The 21,128-nt window shown below is 45.3% G+C and overlaps 1 protein-coding gene across 2 annotated transcripts in view; it reads left to right on the top strand.

Moving 5' to 3' along the window:
- Positions 1-10,731: 10,731 nt before the first annotated feature.
- Positions 10,732-21,128, top strand: part of SLC12A8 (solute carrier family 12 member 8) — a 33,822-nt gene continuing 23,425 nt past the window's right edge. Inside the window, exon 1 of one of the 2 annotated variants that reach the window (XM_075181205.1) lies at positions 10,732-10,820. The gene's annotated coding sequence lies outside the window, so the exon portion shown is untranslated. Of the gene's footprint in view, positions 10,821-18,192; positions 18,419-21,128 lie in introns of those variants that run through there. The other variant, XM_075181204.1, reaches the window with a different exon arrangement.

The following is a 21,128-nucleotide window of genomic DNA, read 5'->3' as shown; positions in this document are numbered from 1 at the left end:
CACTAAAGACACTTATTGAATTAATACCCACACCTTAATGTGTGTGTGTGTGTGTGTGTGTGTGTGTGTGTGTGTAGCAGTTTAGAGGCAGACGTTGTGGATTATGAGGTTTCAGCTACAATGATTGTATCTATCGTATCTTGTGTCCCACAGAACACAGGAAGCTCAGCAGCTGGAAGAGAATTGTGTGACTGCAGGTCGTTCGTTTCATTAAATCACATTTAGGATATAGTTATTAAAGACAATGTATACCTTGTATCTATACTATAAATTCACCCTCAGCCTCCCACCTACCCACAGCCCCCTCCCATAACTGCAGAGAAATATCAGGATTATATTGTGTATAAGCTCAGTTTGATGTTAGTAACAGTTCATCCTGTATCATTTGTGTCCATAGTCCCAGAAACCACCAACGCTTTAAACGGTGGTATCCCCAATGTGGTGGTGACTCCTGGCGCTCAGCCAGTGTTTATATTCCCAGGTCGGACCAGTGCTTCTCCCAGCCGCCCAGCAGCAGATTCAACACATTTCTTTTATCTTGACTGATGTTAATGAAAGATGCTCCTCTCGGTGTAGACTGGACTGTACAGAGCAGGTTATATGAAGGGCGGCCACTGACGAGCCAGCGGTTAATTTATACATGTAAATGAACTCCATTTTTATAGGAGAGATGTTTTTAAACGCTAGACTTTCTTACCGCGTGCTTTAGAGGCCCCGTGTTTGTACACTATCTTTTCTATGTACCCCGCGCTTTGTACGATGATAGAGACGAGCACAGAGGAAGGTGAATTATGCTGGATTCTGACTGTGGGGTTATTCTCTGCTGCCTCCAATAAAGCTGTTGACCTCATTCAGCTCAGCGTCTGCTCTGTTTTGTGCCAATATCTAACTTTAAACATGATTAAGACTTTGCAGCTTCGATAGGAAGTGATCAGATGATAACAGCACTCCAAGAACTGTGTTGTGTTTATTTCAGTATGTGCTCAACATTTATTTGGTCAACAGTCAGAAAGTTGACAATACAAATGTCAACAGTATTATTAGGTCGTCAATTCACATGAGGGTCGGCAGTATTCGATTGGTCGACTATCATTAGGTCGACCATTCAAATGTCAACAGTATTATATGGTTAGAGATATTATTGTCAACCTAATAGTACTGTCTACATTTGAATTGTTGACCTAATAATACTGTCTTTGTAGATAGGAGAGTAAAGTTGACAACAATGACCGTATAGTGATGACCACCGTGGTTGGCTTTATTAGGATGTGAAACGAGGTTCGTGAGACTTTTAAAACTACTCCCTAAGTGATCATATACAATACGCCTTTCACAAAAGTTATTTTTGCAGTGTAAATTGCATTCTTAGAGGTGACCATTTATTTAAAGGGGACGATTATTCCCATTAGAAAAACAAAGTGCTGTTATCTAAAATAGCAGCTGTTGGAAAGAAATGGACAAATCCCAAATGATCTCTTTATTTTTTATATTGTTTGTGTCTTTACTGTTATAATTTCAAGAATATAAGGCCAAACAAAGATCATGTGTGTTAAAAAGACAAAGTTTTTACCCCAAAGTAATACAGGTGTTATTAACATTTCAAATACCACTGAAAAAAAATGATTGTTGCAAATGTTAATAAATAAATGTTATTTTATTATTATGTTTAAAAGACCATTTTCTATGCAAGAAAAAAAATATAAGTTTTCTGATCCTCTGGTAAGGAGGTACCTGTGACACAGCGACCTTCCCAAAAAGAACAAGAAATAAAATTCCTCAACGAGTAAAAAAAAGTTGCCTCCAGCAGCTGTAACATTGGTATAAACAGCACCGAATAGACAACGTAGTTAGGACCATCACACTAAATACATACAATGTGTCTGTGCAGAACAAGAATTTATTCACATAAAAACAATTGTCATGGATCTAATCACGCAGTCGTTGTATGGAACTCAATAAAACCTTCAAAGTATAAGTGTTTAATAAAGCCAATACCTACACTAAATGTAATTCAGCCGATCCACTGATGAATATCGATATTGAAACGTGACCCACTGCTTGCAGATCTTTATTTGGTATAGAATTGGATTAACAAGCCTAAAAGGAGGTGCAGCCATTGTAGAAGTCGGCAGAGACCAAGAGCCGTTGGAACTGAGCACAAAGAATAGTTTCTGGGACACATTTTGAATTTGAGGCTGGTTTTTAATACAGAGACCTTTTCCCATCTATATGTAGATGACCCTCTGTGTTATCATTTTCGCTTTTTGTTCTAAAGCAGAGAAAGTAACAACTATAGGAGAGAGTCTCAACTACCATGAAAACAGATGTCAGTATTTGGGAATAAAGAGACCTATGAAGAACTTGTATCTCGCACCCTTCCTGGATCTTCGTTAGAAGATCTGTAAAATAGGACAATAGCTCCTGAGTGACGACATATCTCAGTAAGACCAAAATACTTCTCAGGGCTGCTTGTCAAGGGACTCCAGGTAGGGTAGACAGAACCTGCCCCAGTTAGGTGTCAAGACAACATCTACTTGATCCTCATTAACTTCCTGGTACTCTTGGATGGAGCAACATCAGAGGGTGAAGCTATAATCACCCTAAATCTTGAACAATGATTCTTAACGTTCCTATTGCTATCATTGGACCTCCCAATAGATCGTGAAGGACCTGGTCCAAATCATAACCCAGGATTAACAATCTGCTGAGAATTCATTAGCTTATTTCAGATCTCAGAATAAGGAGACTCGGGGTTCGAGGAGAAAACTATTCAGGGAAATATTTTACTGCAGACTTGTAGCAAAAAGAATTTATGGAAAAAATCTCGGTCGGTGTAGTAAAAGATTCTGGTCCGTTACACTTGTTGAAGAGCCTCCGGTTACTGCTGTTGGACAAGTAGCTCAGGTTTGTTGAAGATCTTCTCTATTACTTTGGGCACAGAAAATGTACGACGTTCCATTAAAGCCACTGTGTCAATGTCCCCGGGTACAGCGAGAGCAGCACAAAAGATAATTGCAGAGGTCCCGGCTGGTTGTAAGTGATGAAATCCTGCTAAATATCGTGAATTGTGGGGGCCTTAAGGGAGGGACCCTTAACAAAGTACTATTGTTAGGGGAATGTATAGTAAAATGTGTTTTTAAAGTGTAAAACCCCCTACCTGTAAGTAGCCAAAATGCTCCAAAGAGACAAATAATTTCTCAGTTTGTGACTCTTATACAGAAACACAATGGACGGAACAATAGTCATCAGACATCTGACTTCCGCTGCAGTGGTGACCAACTTGTTTATTGCTGAAGCAACCTTAGAATATCTTTATGTTTATATTTTGGAAGAGTCCTAAAACTTAAATGGAATCAAAACAAATCCAGGTTTTGTAAGTCTTGGTGATCACCAAACGTGTGTCCCTGTAGTGTGGAGAGAATCTAATCTGCAGCACTAAAAATAATGTTTTCTATCACAAGAACAGGAACACGGGTTCTGCAAAGAAATGCTGAAAGAGAACTGTAATGTATATAAACAGAAGTATATTTCTCCGATCTGTATCCTGGCCAGAACTATTGAGAAATGAATTTGAATGGCTTCTACAATTCCCAGGGTCCTTGAAAGAATAGAGAGGTGCTGCATGGATGTATTCTAGGTGTGAGGGTGTAGTAGTGTGAGTGGTATAGGGCAGAGTATTCTAGGTGTGAGTGTACCAGTGGGAGCAGGGTAGGTGTGAGGGTGTACCAGTGGGGGTAGAGTAGGTGTGAGGGTGTACCAGTGGGGGTAGAGTAGGTGTGAGGGTGTACCAGTGGGAGCAGGGTAGGTGTGAGGGTGTACCAGTGGGGGTAGAGTAGGTGTGAGGGTGTACCAGTGGGGGTAGAGTAGGTGTGAGGGTGTACTAGTGGGAGCAGGGTAGGTGTGAGGGTGTACCAGTGGGGGTAGAGTAGGTGTGAGGGTGTACCAGTGGGGGTAGATTAGGTGTGAGGGTGTACCAGTGGGAGCAGGGTAGGTGTGAGGGTGTACCAGTGGGAGCAGGGTAGGTGTGAGGGTGTACCAGTGGGGGTAGAGTAGGTGTGAGGGTGTACCAGTGGGGGTAGGGTAGGTGTGAGGGTGTACCAGTAGGGTAGGTGTGAGGGTGTACCAGTGGGGGTAGGGTAGGTGTGAGGGTGTACCAGTGGGAGCAGGGTAGGTGTGAGGGTGTACCAGTGGGGGTAGAGTAGGTGTGAGGGTGTACCAGTGGGGGTAGATTAGGTGTGAGGGTGTACCAGTGGGAGCAGGGTAGGTGTGAGGGTGTACCAGTGGGGGTAGAGTAGGTGTGAGGGTGTACCAGTGGGGGTAGAGTAGGTGTGAGGGTGTACTAGTGGGAGCAGGGTAGGTGTGAGGGTGTACCAGTGGGGGTAGAGTAGGTGTGAGGGTGTACCAGTGGGGGTAGATTAGGTGTGAGGGTGTACCAGTGGGAGCAGGGTAGGTGTGAGGGTGTACCAGTGGGAGCAGGGTAGGTGTGAGGGTGTACCAGTGGGGGTAGAGTAGGTGTGAGGGTGTACCAGTGGGGGTAGGGTAGGTGTGAGGGTGTACCAGTAGGGTAGGTGTGAGGGTGTACCAGTGGGGGTAGAGTAGGTGTGAGGGTGTACCAGTGGGAGCAGGGTAGGTGTGAGGGTGTACCAGTGGGGGTAGGGTAGGTGTGAGGGTGTACCAGTGGGGGTAGGGTAGGTGTGAGGGTGTACCAGTGGGAGCAGGGTAGGTGTGAGGGTGTACCAGTGGGGGTAGAGTAGGTGTGAGGGTGTACCAGTGGGAGCAGGGTAGGTGTGAGGGTGTACCAGTGGGGGTAGAGTAGGTGTGAGGGTGTACCAGTGGGGGTAGAGTAGGTGTGAGGGTGTACCAGTGGGAGCAGGGTAGGTGTGAGGGTGTACCAGTGGGAGCAGGGTAGGTGTGAGGGTGTACCAGTGGGGGTAGCGTAGGTGTGAGGGTGTACCAGTGGGGGTAGCGTAGGTGTGAGGGTGTAACCATGTGAGTAGGGTAGGTGTGAGGATGTAGTAGTGTGAGTGGTATAGGGCAGAGTATTCTAGGTGTGAGCGAGTACAAGTGGGAGCAGGGTAGGTGTGAGGGTGTAGCAGTGTGAGTGGTATAGGGCAGAGTCAGGTAGGTGTGAGTGTGTTCCAGTGGGGGTAGAGTAGGTGTGAGGGTGTAGTAGTGTCAGTAGGGTAGGTGTGAGGGTGTAGCAGTGTGAGTGGTATAGGGCAGAGTATTCTAGGTGTGAGTGTACCAGTGGGGGTAGGGTAGGTGACGGTGTACCAGTATGAGTGGTATAGGTGGGAATTTCTCTCTTGTAACTGGGGGGGTCTGTCCTCCACCTGATGGGGCGCAGTTTTTAACCTTTTGGTAACCGCTGCCATATGGGGGAGAATTCAACTAGTCAAATGCGTGGAAACAATTTTGAACCCAATTTTTCCTGTTTTTAATTATTATTTTTTTTTACTCCTTTGGCCGATGTAATTAGGTGAGAGGTTTAGTACTTGATTACACAGCTGACACATTGGCCGCACCATTCACTGCACTCCGTACCATCCACTGCACCCTGTACCATCCACTGCACCCTGTACCATCCACTGCACTCCGTACCATCCACTGCACTCCGTACCATCCACTGCACCCTGTACCATCCACTGCACTCCGTACCATCCACTGCACCCTGTACCATCCACTGCACTCCGTACCATCCACTGCACCCTGTACCATCCACTGCACTCCGTACCATCCACTGCACTCCGTACCATCCACTGCACCCTGTACCATCCACTGCACTCCGTACCATCCACTGCACCCTGTACCATCCACTGCACTCCGTACCATCCACTGCACTCCGTACCATCCACTGCACCCTGTACCATCCACTGCACTCCGTACCATCCACTGCACCCTGTACCATCCACTGCACTCCGTACCATCCACTGCACCCTGTACCATCCACTGCACTCCGTACCATCCACTGCACTCCGTACCATCCACTGCACCCTGTACCATCCACTGCACTCCGTACCATCCACTGCACTCCGTACCATCCACTGCACCCTGTACCATCCACTGCACTCCATACCATCCACTGCACTCCGTACCATCCACTGCACTCCGTACCATCCACTGCACCCTGTACCATCCACTGCACTCCGTACCATTCACTGCACCCTGTACCAGCCACTGCACTCCATACCATCCACTGCACTCCGTACCATCCACTGCACTCCGTACCATCCACTGCACCCTGTACCATCCACTGCACTCCGTACCATCCACTGCACCCTGTACCATCCACTGCACTCCGTACCATCCACTGCACCCTGTACCATCCACTGCACTCCGTACCATCCACTGCACTCCGTACCATCCACTGCACCCTGTACCATCCACTGCACTCCGTACCATCCACTGCACCCTGTACCATCCACTGCACCCTGTACCATCCACTGCACTCCGTACCATCCACTGCACCCTGTACCAGCCACTGCACTCCATACCATCCACTGCACTCCGTACCATCCACTGCACTCCGTACCATCCACTGCACCCTGTACCATCCACTGCACTCCGTACCATCCACTGCACTCCGTACCATCCACTGCACCCTGTACCATCCACTGCACTCCATACCAACCACTGCACTCCGTACCATCCACTGCACTCCGTACCATTCACTGCACCCTGTACCATCCACTGCACTCCGTACCATCCACTGCACCCTGTACCAGCCACTGCACTCCATACCATCCACTGCACCCTGTACCATTCACTGCACTCCGTACCATCCACTGCACCCTGTACCATCCACTGCACTCCGTACCATCCACTGCACCCTGTACCACCCACTGCACCCTGTACCAGCCACTGCACTCCGTACCATCCACTGCACTCCGTACCATCCACTGCACCCTGTACCATCCACTGCACTCCATACCATCCACTGCACCCTGTACCATCCACTGCACTCCGTACCATCCACTGCACCCTGTACCATCCACTGCACCCTGTACCAGCCACTGCACTCCATACCATCCACTGCACCCTGTGCCATCCACTGCACTCCGTACCATCCACTGCACCCCATACCATCCACTGCACCCTGTACCATCCACTGCGCTCCGTACCATCCACTGCACTCTGTACCATCCACTGCGCCCTGTACCATCCACTGCACTCCGTACCATCCACTGCACCCTGTACCACCCACTGCACTCCGTACCATCCACTGCACCCTGTACCATCCACTGCACCCTGTACCATCCACTGCACTCCATACCATCCACTGCACCCTGTGCCATCCACTGCACTCCGTACCATCCACTGCACTCCGTACCATCCACTGCACCCTGTACCATCCACTGCACTCCGTACCATCCACTGCACCCTGTACCATCCACTGCACCCTGTACCATCCACTGCACTCCATACCATCCACTGCACCCTGTACCATCCACTGCACTCCGTACCATCCACTGCACCCTGTACCATCCACTGCACTCAGTAGCGCGTTTAGACAGTTGCCAACTATGCCTCAATTCCAGGTCTAGCTTTTAACCATTCGTACCTGGAAATTTGTTGTCCCTGTTTTTGGTTATTGATGAAATCCTCTATAATAATTAATTCTACCACGGAGGGATAGGGGGGAACATCTTCAATCTTACAAGTTAATCTTACAGGTGAATGTAATGACTGGTGGTCCCTTATCTGTAACATATCTACAGTGCTTGTTGGGATGTCTATTTATGAATAATTATTTGGGGATCCTGACCTCTCACCACCCCTAAATTTGAAAGTGCTTAAATCAAAGCCTTAAGGGGTTGATGGAAAGAAGGAAAACACATTAAATAAGAATCCTGTGAGTCAGCAGAAAGTACTGATTTGGCTGGACAGGTGCGTAATATTACAGACAGGTGCGTAATATTACAGACAGGTGTTGTAATATTACAGACAGCTGTGTAATATTGCAGACAGGTGCGTAATATTACAGACAGGTGTTGTAATATTACAGACAGCTGTGTAATATTGCAGACAGGTGCGTAATATTACAGACAGGTGTTGTAATATTACAGACAGCTGTGTAATATTACAGACAGGTGTGTAATATTGCAGACAGGTGTGTAATATTGCAGACAGGTGTGTAATATTGCAGAAAGCTACGTAATATTGCAGACAGGTGTTGTAATATTACAGACAGCTGTGTAATATTGCAGACAGGTGCGTAATATTACAGACAGGTGTTGTAATATTACGGACAGCTGCGTAATATTACAGACAGGTGTGTAATATTGCAGATAGCTACGTAATATTGCAGACAGTTGTGTAATATTGCAATCAGGTACGTAATATTGCAGAAAGCTACGTAATATTGCAGACAGGTGTGTAATATTGCAGACAGGTGTGTAATATTACAGACAGCTGCGTAATATTACAGACAGGTGTGTAATATTGCAGATAGCTACGTAATATTGCAGACAGTTGTGTAATATTGCAATCAGGTACGTAATATTGCAGAAAGCTACGTAATATTGCAGACAGGTGTTGTAATATTACAGACAGGTGTGTAATATTGCAGACAGGTGTTGTAATATTACAGACAGGTGTGTAATATTTCAGACAGGTGTGTAATATTGCAGATAGCTACGTAATATTGCAGACAGGTGTGTAATATTGCAGACAGGTGTGTAATATTGCGACAGGTGTGTAATATTGCAGATAGCTACGTAATATTGCAGACAGGTGTGTAATATTGCAGACAGGTGTGTAATATTGCAGATAGCTACGTAATATTGCAGACAGGTGTGTAATATTGCAGACAGGTGTGTAATATTGCAGACAGGTACGAGATCTGTTCAAGATAATGAAGATTCATCTCCTCTTCAACCTGAATATCCAGAAATGCCGGACCAGACTGACATTGCAGGTCTCCTTTTACTATAATGAAGAAGTTATGAGAAAACCCTTCAGCTATTACAGAACTGTACAAATGTGTTACATTGTAGCGGAAATATAGTGACATCTGTATCCTGATTTCTTTCTCTCCACGGACGTGATGGGACCACTGAGGATTAGTGATGGGTGTTGGGGCTTCTGTACTGGAGGAGCACTTAGTACATACACGATCTATATGCACAAATCTTAAACCATACATTGTTCTGTGCTAGGACCCTGGGCTATCACTATAGATCTCTGCTGATGTAAAGTGTGATGGTGTATTCCACCCCTTCCCGACATCTAAAGCCACTGTCTGTTCTAAGTCCTGATAGACAACTTGTCTTGTTTAACATAAAGCACATTTTACATAGTTTCTCAGCACTATATACATCCTAGGACAGGTGATACGGGTGCAATAGATTATAGGTATGAGGAGATATAGGATGATATATAGGACAGGTGTGAGGAGATATAGGATGATATATAGGACAGGTGTGAGGAGTTATAGGATGATATATAGGACAGGAATGAGGAGATATAGGATGATATATTGGACAGGTATGAGGAGATATAGGATGATATATAGGACAGGAATGAGGAGATATAGGATGATATATTGGACAGGTAGGAAGAGAATTAGGATGATATATAGGACAGCTATGAGGGGATATAGGATGATATATAGGACAGATGTGATGGGATATAGGATGATATATTGGACAGGTATGAGGGTATATAGGATGATATATAGGCCAGGTGTGGAGTGTTGTATAATATAGGTATGATATATAGGACAGGTGTGATGGGATATAGGATGATATATTGGACAGGTAGGAAGAGATATAAGATGATATATAGGACAGGTGTGATGGGATATAGGATGATATATTGGACAGGTAGGAAGAGATGTAGGATGATATATAAGCCAGGTGTGGAGTGCTGTATAATATAGGTATGATATATATTGCATGAAAAGGTGAAGTTACAATTACTGGATCCTATGGACTGATTAATCCCCATTTTTTCACTTTCTGTGTGATCACAGGAGGTATATTCAATGGAACCAATCATGTTATGCGCATAACCAACTATTCAGAATTCTGTCTATATCAATAATGTCTTCATGAGGATTTATATGATTCTAGTCACCAATTGGTGTTTTGGATGTTGATGAGTTTATATAAATCCTGCTTAATCCGGATATTTTGAGCTGTGGCCATTTGACTATGAAATAGTGTATTCTTGTATGTTTATTTATACATATTATTTAATATAAGTTATATGGTGTGAATACTTTTAATAAATATTACATTTGCTAATGTTATCAGCGTTTCCCTTTGTTACTTTGGATATAGGACAGGTCAGTATATATATATATATATATATATATATATATATATATATATATATATATATATATATATATATATATATATATATTAGGACACAGATATAGGACGGGTCAGTATAGATATATACTGACCTGTCCTATATCTGTGTCCTAATATATATATATATATATATATATATATATATATATATAGATAGATAGATAGATAGATAGATAGATAGATATATATATATTAGGACACAGATATAGGACAGGTCAGTATATATATATATATATATATATATATATATATATATATATATATATATATTAGGACACAGATATAGGACGGGTCAGTATATATATATATATATATATATATATATATAGATATATATAGATATATATAGATAGATATAAATATATATGTATGAAGCGGGCACGGCAGGGGGAGGTCCAGGAGGGCGGGGGACAGGTGTCAGCCCGGACAGGTAACACGTAGCTCAGGTGACGCAGGAGGATGAGTCCGGAGACTCCGCACTGACCTGGGGGACTCGGACGGGTGAGTGACGGGTGAGGGGCTCCGGGTCACTTACCTTATACTGCAGCATAGTGATATATAGAGAGAGAGATAATACCTCTGTGTAACCGGGGATAGGAAGAGACAGAGAATTGCACCCAGTATATAAGATAGGAGCAGTTGTACTGAGCAGTCACTGAACATTGGGCTCATTACCAGGGACATATAATGTGGGACAATCCCTGAAAATCGGGCAGGATAACTATGTATATTTATATAGGACATGTGTGGAAATAACGATCTGTGCACGGGGGGCCCCAGGCTGCTCCCATAATTGGCTTCCTGAGGCCGGGTCACTGGGCCACCTGCATTCCTTTTCCTTTAACTTGTTCCTAACAAGCTGCCCCCCCCCCCCCCCCCCCCCCCCAGGCTAACATGTCAGCCCCCCCCCCTGTATACACCTGTAGGCAGCTTGAGGGACGTGCGCTCTGTACATCTATGATCAGGTGAAAGCATGCATTTTATACAGCAAAATAAATATCTTAACTGTCACATTATATCCACCTGTACCAGACTGTGGATGCCACATTATATCCACCTGTACCAGACTGTGGATGTCACAACTGCACCTATAGAAGACAATGGTAATAACAATAACTGCACCTATAGCATTATATACACCTATACCAGACATATTACATGCATGTACAGGAAGCTGTAAGAAATGATGTGATGTGCACATATAGCACCTATAGAAAACTACAAATCACTAATAATATATAGGAGGTGATGGAAAAGACCTATAACAACACATATGATTGGGGTGCTCGGCCCCCCAGTAATACAGATCTGGAAGTCACATGGCTACATATAGCAGACTGTAGAGATCACATGATGAGCTGGGGGGGGGGGTCCTCCTAGATTGCCCCAGGTAACAGTCTCAGGGGGGGGGTCGGGGGGGGGGGGGGGTGCGTCACTTCTCAGCAGTTGTGCCATAAAATAAACATAATGATATCTGCCAACTAATAGTGCCCAGGGCCCCTCATTCCCGATACTGTCCTAAACCTGGCCTCACCTAGAAGCCACCGCTCCGCAGGGTACTGAGGAGGTCAGAGGGTCCAACACTGGCCTGTTTTACTGAGGGAAACAGCCAATGGCAAATCAGCAAGTTGTATAAGCTCCTCCCATCTCTCTGGGTCCTCCTCTCATACACACAAATTGATCCATGACTAAGAAATCCTGAAAACATGCCCTGTTGTGGGTGGGATGGTAATTATTCTAGCCCTGTCCCATAGAGCCACAGAACTTGTCCCTTATACAGTTTGTGTTTTTTTTGCCTCTATGTAGTTTATTCCCCCTGTATTAAATCTTACTATATTTCCTCTCTGATTTTGGGAAGCGGGGTCACTAAGCAGTATTTTAGCATTTAATAAGCACTGCTATATACACTGGGATTAAAACTTTCAATAACAAGGACCAGGTTTAAAATGTCAGTAAGTGAAGATTACCTGGCGTGTGACATCGCTGTAAGGAAGGTAAATGGGGACCTCACCTGCGTTATATACATACAGCAGATCCTGGTTCACATATAAGAAATATCCTTGTTATATATATTGTAATAAGTCGTTTTCAGATTAATTTGTTATTCTGAACATTGTGTCTTTGCTACAAGTATCACAGAAATAAGTGTTCCAGGAATAAGATTGGGATCTAGTCTGGCTGGTACCTAGAGCACAAATACTGGGGGCCAGGTCTTATTTTCTATATACAGTATCTGCTGATCAGTGAGGATGTATTATTGCTGCTATAATACATTCATTTCTGTTACAAATCAGTGTTGGATTTATGGAACTTTTGGGGGGTAGAGGGGGCACAGCATAAGTAGCTTTAGAGGGCAATAAAGTCAAATCTGGACCAGCTTCCAGCCGCTCACTTTGATTTTGGCTGATTGCCCCATGTGACATGCGGGATCATTTAATTTGTGGCCACATGACAGCACCTCGGCTTTCTGCTGCTCGGGTCTCTAACAATACTGGACGCTGTGACCTGGGTATAATTAATAATTAGACTCCACAAAATACAGAACATGAAGCTATTTCCCACAGTGAGTTACATTTTCTCAGTGTATTCTCTTCCTCTGGTTCAATGCATTTGGAATTTAGAAAAAGATGAACTTGATCCCATCCACCAGGTACAGTATATGGACCCTCCGACATGACCCCATCCACCGGGTACAGTATATGGACCCTCCAACATGACCCCATCCACCAGGTACAGTATATGGACCCTCCAACATGACCCCATCCACCAGGTACAGTATATGGACCCTCCGACATGACCCCATCCACCGGGTACCGTATATGGACCCTCCAACATGACCCCATCCACCGGGTACAGTATATGGACCCTCCAACATGACCCCATCCACCAGGTACAGTATATGGACCCTCCAACATGACCCCATCCACCGGGTACAGTATATGGACCCTCCAACATGACCCCATCCACCGGGTACAGTATATGGACCCTCCAACATGACCCCATCCACCGGGTACAGTATATGGACCCTCCAACATAACCCCATCCACTACATACAGAATATGGACCCTCCAACATGACCCCATCCACCGGGTACAGTATATGGACCCTCCAACATGATCCCATCCACTACATACAGAATATGGACCCTCCGACATGACCCCATCCACTACATACAGAATATGGACCCTCCAACATGACCCCATCCACCAGGTACAGAATATGGACCCTCCAACATGACCCCATCCACTACATACAGAATATGGATCCTCCGACATGACCCCATCCACCAGGTACAGAATATGGACCCTCCAACATGACCCCATCCACTACATACAGAATATGGATCCTCCGACATGACCCCATCCACCGGGTACAGAATATGGACCCTCCAACATGACCCCATCCACTACATACAGAATATGGATCCTCCAACATGACCCCATCCACCAGGTACAGAATATGGATCCTCCGACATGACCCCATCCACCGGGTACAGTATATGGACCCTCCAACATGACCCCATCCACTACATACAGAATATGGACCCTCCAACATGACCCCATCCACCAGGTACAGAATATGGATCCTCCGACATGACCCCATCCACCGGGTACAGTATATGGACCCTCCAACATGACCCCATCCACTACATACAGAATATGGACCCTCCAACATGACCCCATCCACTACATACAGTATATGGACCCTCCAACATGATCCCATCCACCGGGTACAGTATATGGACCCTCCAACATGACCCCATCCACTACATACAGAATATGGACCCTCCAACATGACCCCATCCACTACATACAGAATATGGACCCTCCAACATGATCCCATCCACCGGGTACAGTATATGAACCCTCCAACATGACCCCATCCACTACATACAGAATATGGACCCTCCGACATGACCCCATCCACCAGGTACAGAATATGGACCCTCCGTCATGACCCCATCCACCGGGTACAGTATATGGACCCTCCAACATGACCCCATCCACTACATACAGAATATGGATCCTCCGACATGACCCCATCCACTACATACAGTATATGGACCCTCCAACATGACCCCATCCACCGGGTACAGAATATGGACCCTCCGACATGACCCCATCCACTACATACAGAATATGGACCCTCCAACATGATCCCATCCACCAGGTACAGAATATGGACCCTCCAACATGACCCCATCCACTACATACAGAATATGGACCCTCCAACATGACCCCATCCACTACATACAGTATATGGACCCTCCGACATGACCCCATCCACTACATACAGTATATGGACCCTCCAACATGATCCCATCCACCAGGTACAGAATATGGACCCTCCAACATGACCCCATCCACTACATACAGAATATGGACCCTCCAACATGACCCCATCCACTACATACAGAATATGGACCCTCCAACATGAGCCCATCCACTACATACAGAATATGGACCCTCCAACATGACCCCATCCACTACATACAGAATATGGACCCTCCAACATGACCCCATCCACTACATACAGAATATGGACCCTCCAACATGACCCCATCCACCAGGTACAGTATATGGACCCTCCAACATAACCCCATCCACTACATACAGAATATGGACCCTCCAACATGACCCCATCCACCAGGTACAGTATATGGACCCTCCAACATGACCCCATCCACTACATACAGAATATGGACCCTCCAACATGACCCCATCCACCAGGTACAGTATATGGACCCTCCAACATAACCCCATCCACTACATACAGAATATGGACCCTCCAACATGACCCCATCCACTACATACAGAATATGGACCCTCCAACATGACCCCATCCACTACATACAGAATATGGACCCTCCAACATGAGCCCATCCACTACATACAGAATATGGATCCTCCGACATGACCCCATCCACTACATACAGAATATGGACCCTCCAACATGAGCCCATCCACTACATACAGAATATGGATCCTCCGACATGACCCCATCCACTACATACAGAATATGGACCCTCCAACATGACCCCATCCACTACATACAGAATATGGATCCTCCGACATGACCCCATCCACTACATACAGAATATGGACCCTCCAACATGACCCCATCCACTACATACAGAATATGGATCCTCCGACATGACCCCATCCACTACATACAGAATATGGACCCTCCGACATGACCCCATCCACTACATACAGAATATGGACCCTCCAACATGATCCCATCCACTACATACAGAATATGGACCCTCCAACATAACCCCATCCACTACATACAGAATATGGACCCTCCAACATGAGCCCATCCACTACATACAGAATATGGACCCTCCAACATGAGCCCATCCACCAGGTACAGAATATGGACCCTCCAACATGACCCCATCCACTACATACAGAATATGGACCCTCCAACATAACCCCATCCACTACATACAGAATATGGACCCTCCAACATGATCCCATCCACTACATACAGAATATGGACCCTCCAACATGAGCCCATCCACCAGGTACAGAATATGGACCCTCCAACATGACCCCATCCACTACATACAGAATATGGACCCTCCAACATGACCCCATCCACCAGGTACAGAATATGGACCCTCCGACATGACCCCATCCACTACATACAGAATATGGACCCTCCAACATGACCCCATCCACCAGGTACAGAATATGGACCCTCCGACATGACCCCATCCACCAGGTACAGAATATGGACCCTCCAACATGACCCCATCCACTACATACAGTATATGGATCCTCCGACATGACCCCATCCACCGGGTACAGTATATGGACCCTCCAACATGATCCCATCCACTACATACAGAATATGGACCCTCCAACATGACCCCATCCACTACATACAGAATATGGACCCTCCAACATGACCCCATCCACTACATACAGAATATGGACCCTCCAACATGACCCCATCCACTACATACAGAATATGGACCCTCCAACATGACCCCATCCACTACGTACAGAATATGGACCCTCCAACATGACCCCATCCACCAGGTACAGTATATGGACCCTCCAACATAACCCCATCCACTACATACAGAATATGGACCCTCCAACATGACCCCATCCACCAGGTACAGTATATGGACCCTCCAACATGACCCCATCCACTACATACAGAATATGGACCCTCCAACATGACCCCATCCACCAGGTACAGTATATGGACCCTCCAACATAACCCCATCCACTACATACAGAATATGGACCCTCCAACATGACCCCATCCACTACGTACAGAATATGGACCCTCCAACATGACCCCATCCACCAGGTACAGTATATGGACCCTCCAACATAACCCCATCCACTACATACAGAATATGGACCCTCCAACATAACCCCATCCACTACATACAGAATATGGACCCTCCAACATGACCCCATCCACTACATACAGAATATGGACCCTCCAACATGACCCCATCCACTACATACAGAATATGGACCCTCCAACATGAGCCCATCCACTACATACAGAATATGGACCCTCCGACATGATCCCATCCACTACATACAGAATATGGACCCTCCAACATGAGCCCATCCACCAGGTACAGAATATGGACCCTCCAACATGACCCCATCCACTACATACAGAATATGGACCCTCCAACATGACCCCATCCACCAGGTACAGAATATGGACCCTCCGACATGACCCCATCCACCGGGTACAGTATATGGACCCTCCAACATGATCCCATCCACTACATACAGAATATGGACCCTCCAACATGACCCCATCCACTACATACAGAATATGGACCCTCCAACATGACCCCATCCACTACATACAGAATATGGACCCTCCAACATGACCCCATCCACTACATACAGAATATGGACCCTCCAACATGACCCCATCCACTACATACAGAATATGGACCCTCCATCATAACCTCATCCACCAGGAAGCCATTGAGGAAGTGTAGTAGAGAAGTGGGGGTGGTAAGGGCACACATAGTAGAGTGTAGTAGATTGGCAGAGGCAGGAGATGAGGTTGGCATGGGCAAGTATTACTTACTGAGCGTTGCTTGTTAATGGGAATTATAGCTAGAATAACAGATCTTATCCTTTATTGGTGTAGTCACACCTGCTTATTTGCATAGCCACACCCCCATAGATTATCTCATCCGCTGCATATTATGATACTCGGTAAACATTGCTGTGACACTAGAGAAGTTATTTTTACAAATGTCAGTTATACAATGGACGTACATCTTCTCCTGCAGCCGACTGACTGGCTCTCGAAATTGGCACTTTTTGTCCGCCTCTGCTGTGATGTTTGTAGGATAAATCTAGTGGAATCTATGTCTGCAAACCTAAGGATTAGGTGTAGTAGAAATCTGCTTTACCAATTTATTTTCCAATTGAAATCATCTGGGCTGAATTTACTCAATGATGCTGAAGGTGTTTTTAACACCAGTTATTCAGTCCAGGTTATGGCCGTTCTAGAAATAACTGCATAGGAGCAGAATATTATACCACTGTGCTGGTCTCAGGGAGTTTGGGGGAGTGTAAGATATGTCCTCTCTGGGACTCATTAGTAGACAACCTGTCCAGACCTAGGGGTATATTTACTAAACTGCAGGTTTGAAAAAGTGGAGATGTTGCCTATAGCAACCAATCAGATTGTAGCTGTCATTTTGCAGAATGTACTAAACAAATGATAACTAGAATCGGATTGGTTGCTATAAACAGCATCTCCACTTTTTCAAACCCACAGTTTAGTAAATCTACCCCCAGTGTTTGTAGTAGGCTGGTTCCTTTGCTCCCGGATACAAGGAGGAAGCTGGGAGGCGGCTGTATCATGTGCTGAGACGTTTACTCTTATTAACCCTCTCACCTCTGCAGACACAATATAGTTATGACAGGTCTCCTGCTGGCAGGTATCAGGCACAGTGTAAATAGCTCAATACTCTGCGACAGGTGTGTACAGGAACCAGGTGCTGGAATTCACACAGAGAGCGGGAGGGGGCTGTTACCTGAGCTTGTTCACAGGAAGTGTAAGAACTTTACGGATCCCTCTGTAATGTCATGGTAAGTATCCAGAGTAATACTGTGAGCTGTGGCCGTAGATGCTGACCTGGCAGCGTTACATATGGAGTATTTATCAAGAAGTCAGTGACTGGCTGTGAAGGTGCAGCCTCTATAAAGGCCGAGAGTCATTCCTCACTCTCAGACCTCCGTAGGGATTATGGAAATATTTTTGAACTTCTTTTTCCCTTCACTTTGGTGCTGTAAAACGGGTGGCTCAGGTCCTCCGAGGGAACTGACGGCCCATTGGATGGATAACGGGTCTGCGTCTTATTTAGTTTTATTTAAATATATTAATTGTATTTTTCTAAGATTTTTTATAAACGTACCTTATTGTGTCTCCACCACAGCTGGGTTCTGGGTAATTACTAATAGCCGGTCTGGTGTTTGTACAGTGATAGTGAGAATAAGTATCTTACTTGTGTAGTTATCTGTGAGGAGTTTGTATGTTCTCCCTGTGTTTTGTGGGTTTCCTCCGGGTGCTCTGGTTTCCTCCCACACTCCAAAAACACACTGGTAGGTTAATTGGCTGCTAACAAATTGACCCTAGTCTTTGTCTCTATGTGTGTATGTTAGGGAATTAGACTGTAAGCTCCAATGGGGCAGAAACTGATGTGAGTGAGTTCTCTGTACAGCGCTGCGGAATTTGTGGCGCTATATAAATAGATGATGATAATGACTGGGTATTAACAGACGGAGAGGGGTCCTGCTCACAAGCTAACAATCTATAGGACATAGGAGTTTGATAATGCACAGCGACACTTCTGATCAGCTATGCTGGATATATAATCTACAATGTTGTGTTTGGGCAGAAAGTTACCTTAATGCCTTATACTGATCCTACCAATACTGAATGGATCAATATCGGGCATGTTCAATTGCAGCCGGGTATTGACCACAGTCTGGCCATATCCGCCTGTGTACAGGGAACGTGTGTGGCCAAAATGGATGTTCATCCTGTCACCCCTGGACCCCACAGGGACTGTCCCTCGCTGGTTTCACTGCAGATCTGATGGACGATCTCTTTGATTATTTTTATCTGATCTCTCTCTGTTGCACTTCCCGGAACGGAGTATTTTTAATTCTTGGTGATTATTCCAGATTTTATGGATCTCCAGATTAAGTGCAGGGGACTAAAAGTATCATAATGGGGAAAGTTTAAAAAAAAATAGTGGATGGAATCAATTTAAGAAAAGATGGTGTAACCCCGATCAACCATCAGATTCATTTAGTTTTTATATCTGCAGTAGAGAAATAACATTTACCTCCTGGTTACTGTAGATTATAACTATTGTTTTGCTTGGTGACCAGGACCAACCATCAATACATCTATTGTCTGTGGACACGAAGTGATGATATGGGTGTATTTCGGTGTATTTGGGTGTATTTGGGTGTATTTATTTGGGTGTTGTTGCGCTTATCCTGCGCTCTGCACAGAACGCCCCAAAACATGGAACATTTCTCAGCGCCACAGATGCTGCCGTCTTGGAACCCAGAAATAAAACAAACGCGTTTACAGGAATGTACTCAGTGATATAAGAACTGCTCATAGATGAGGTTACTGGGTCACCGACCGTCCCCGGCAGAGCAATGTAAATATCACTTAATCTCTGTTTATTCACTGGGCTGGACCTTAGTTTCACCGTCTTGTGAAATCCATATTGATGTAACTTCTCCCACATAAATCCGGATGGTAACAGCTTAAACCTCGTGCGGTCGTCGCATAACGCAATCTGCCGGTAAAGGAGATTGTACAGAGCAGTCGCCCTGTAATATTCATGTGTCCCCGGCTGTCCTTAACGTGTCTTCTGTAAACAACATATTATTACATGACGAGGACGTAATTCTGATAGACCCAATAATCTGCGGACCACACAGATCCCTCTTATGTGACATAATCTCTGCTAAACACAGGTTCACACACAGAGTTTCTAAATACAAAATAATGTACATAATACGTCTGGGCAAAAAAAATAATTTTGACGTCTGATTTATTATTTTTACCCAATCTCTTGGTGTCCTGGTATAATGATCGCTGAATAAACTCTCTCTGTAGGGGTCCCAGGAGACGGATGATGCGGAGTAAGACGTGCGCTGGTTTGTGAAGTGTATGTTCCTTGGAATTGCTCTGCACAAGCCCAGAAAGATGGCGCAGGAATATGCGCCTGTGCACACATGCGTTATTCTGACACTTGCGCAGCCTGTGGGGGAGGGTAGGGACGTTCTGACGTTGGCGGAGAACAGTAAAGGTGGATTCATACAAGTGCGGCTCGGACCTGCAGGAACACCCATACATGCCTATTCTGTGTCATAACTTTTGCAACTGCTATAGGGCAGCGGGAATACTCGCTGAAGATGATGACATAGACCAGGCGCATATGCTGCGTGTACGGCTCTGTGTGTGGGTGGGAACACGCTATTTTCCGTGCTCTTTTAGAGTAATTTACTCCCATTTTGTCACCAACTCTGCATCAGTCCCTGTGTGTGTATGTGTGTGTCTGTGTGTGTGTCTGTGTGTGTGTATGTGTGTGTGTGTATGTGTGTGTGTGTGTGTGTATGTGTGTGTATGTGTGTGTGTATGTGTGTGTGTATGTGTGTGTGTTTGGGGGATGGAATTATACTAAATTAACGTTTTAAAGCAAATTAAATATTGACTTTGTTCCTGTGTTTGTATAGATCATTTTAACCCTTGGGGCTCTGGTCTTGCAGTTCC

This window comes from Mixophyes fleayi, chromosome 7 (assembly GCF_038048845.1).
Source record: "Mixophyes fleayi isolate aMixFle1 chromosome 7, aMixFle1.hap1, whole genome shotgun sequence".
NCBI lineage: Eukaryota > Metazoa > Chordata > Amphibia > Anura > Limnodynastidae > Mixophyes > Mixophyes fleayi.
The sequence above is the reverse complement of the archived record's forward strand: the minus strand, read 5'-3'. Positions and strand labels throughout refer to the sequence as shown.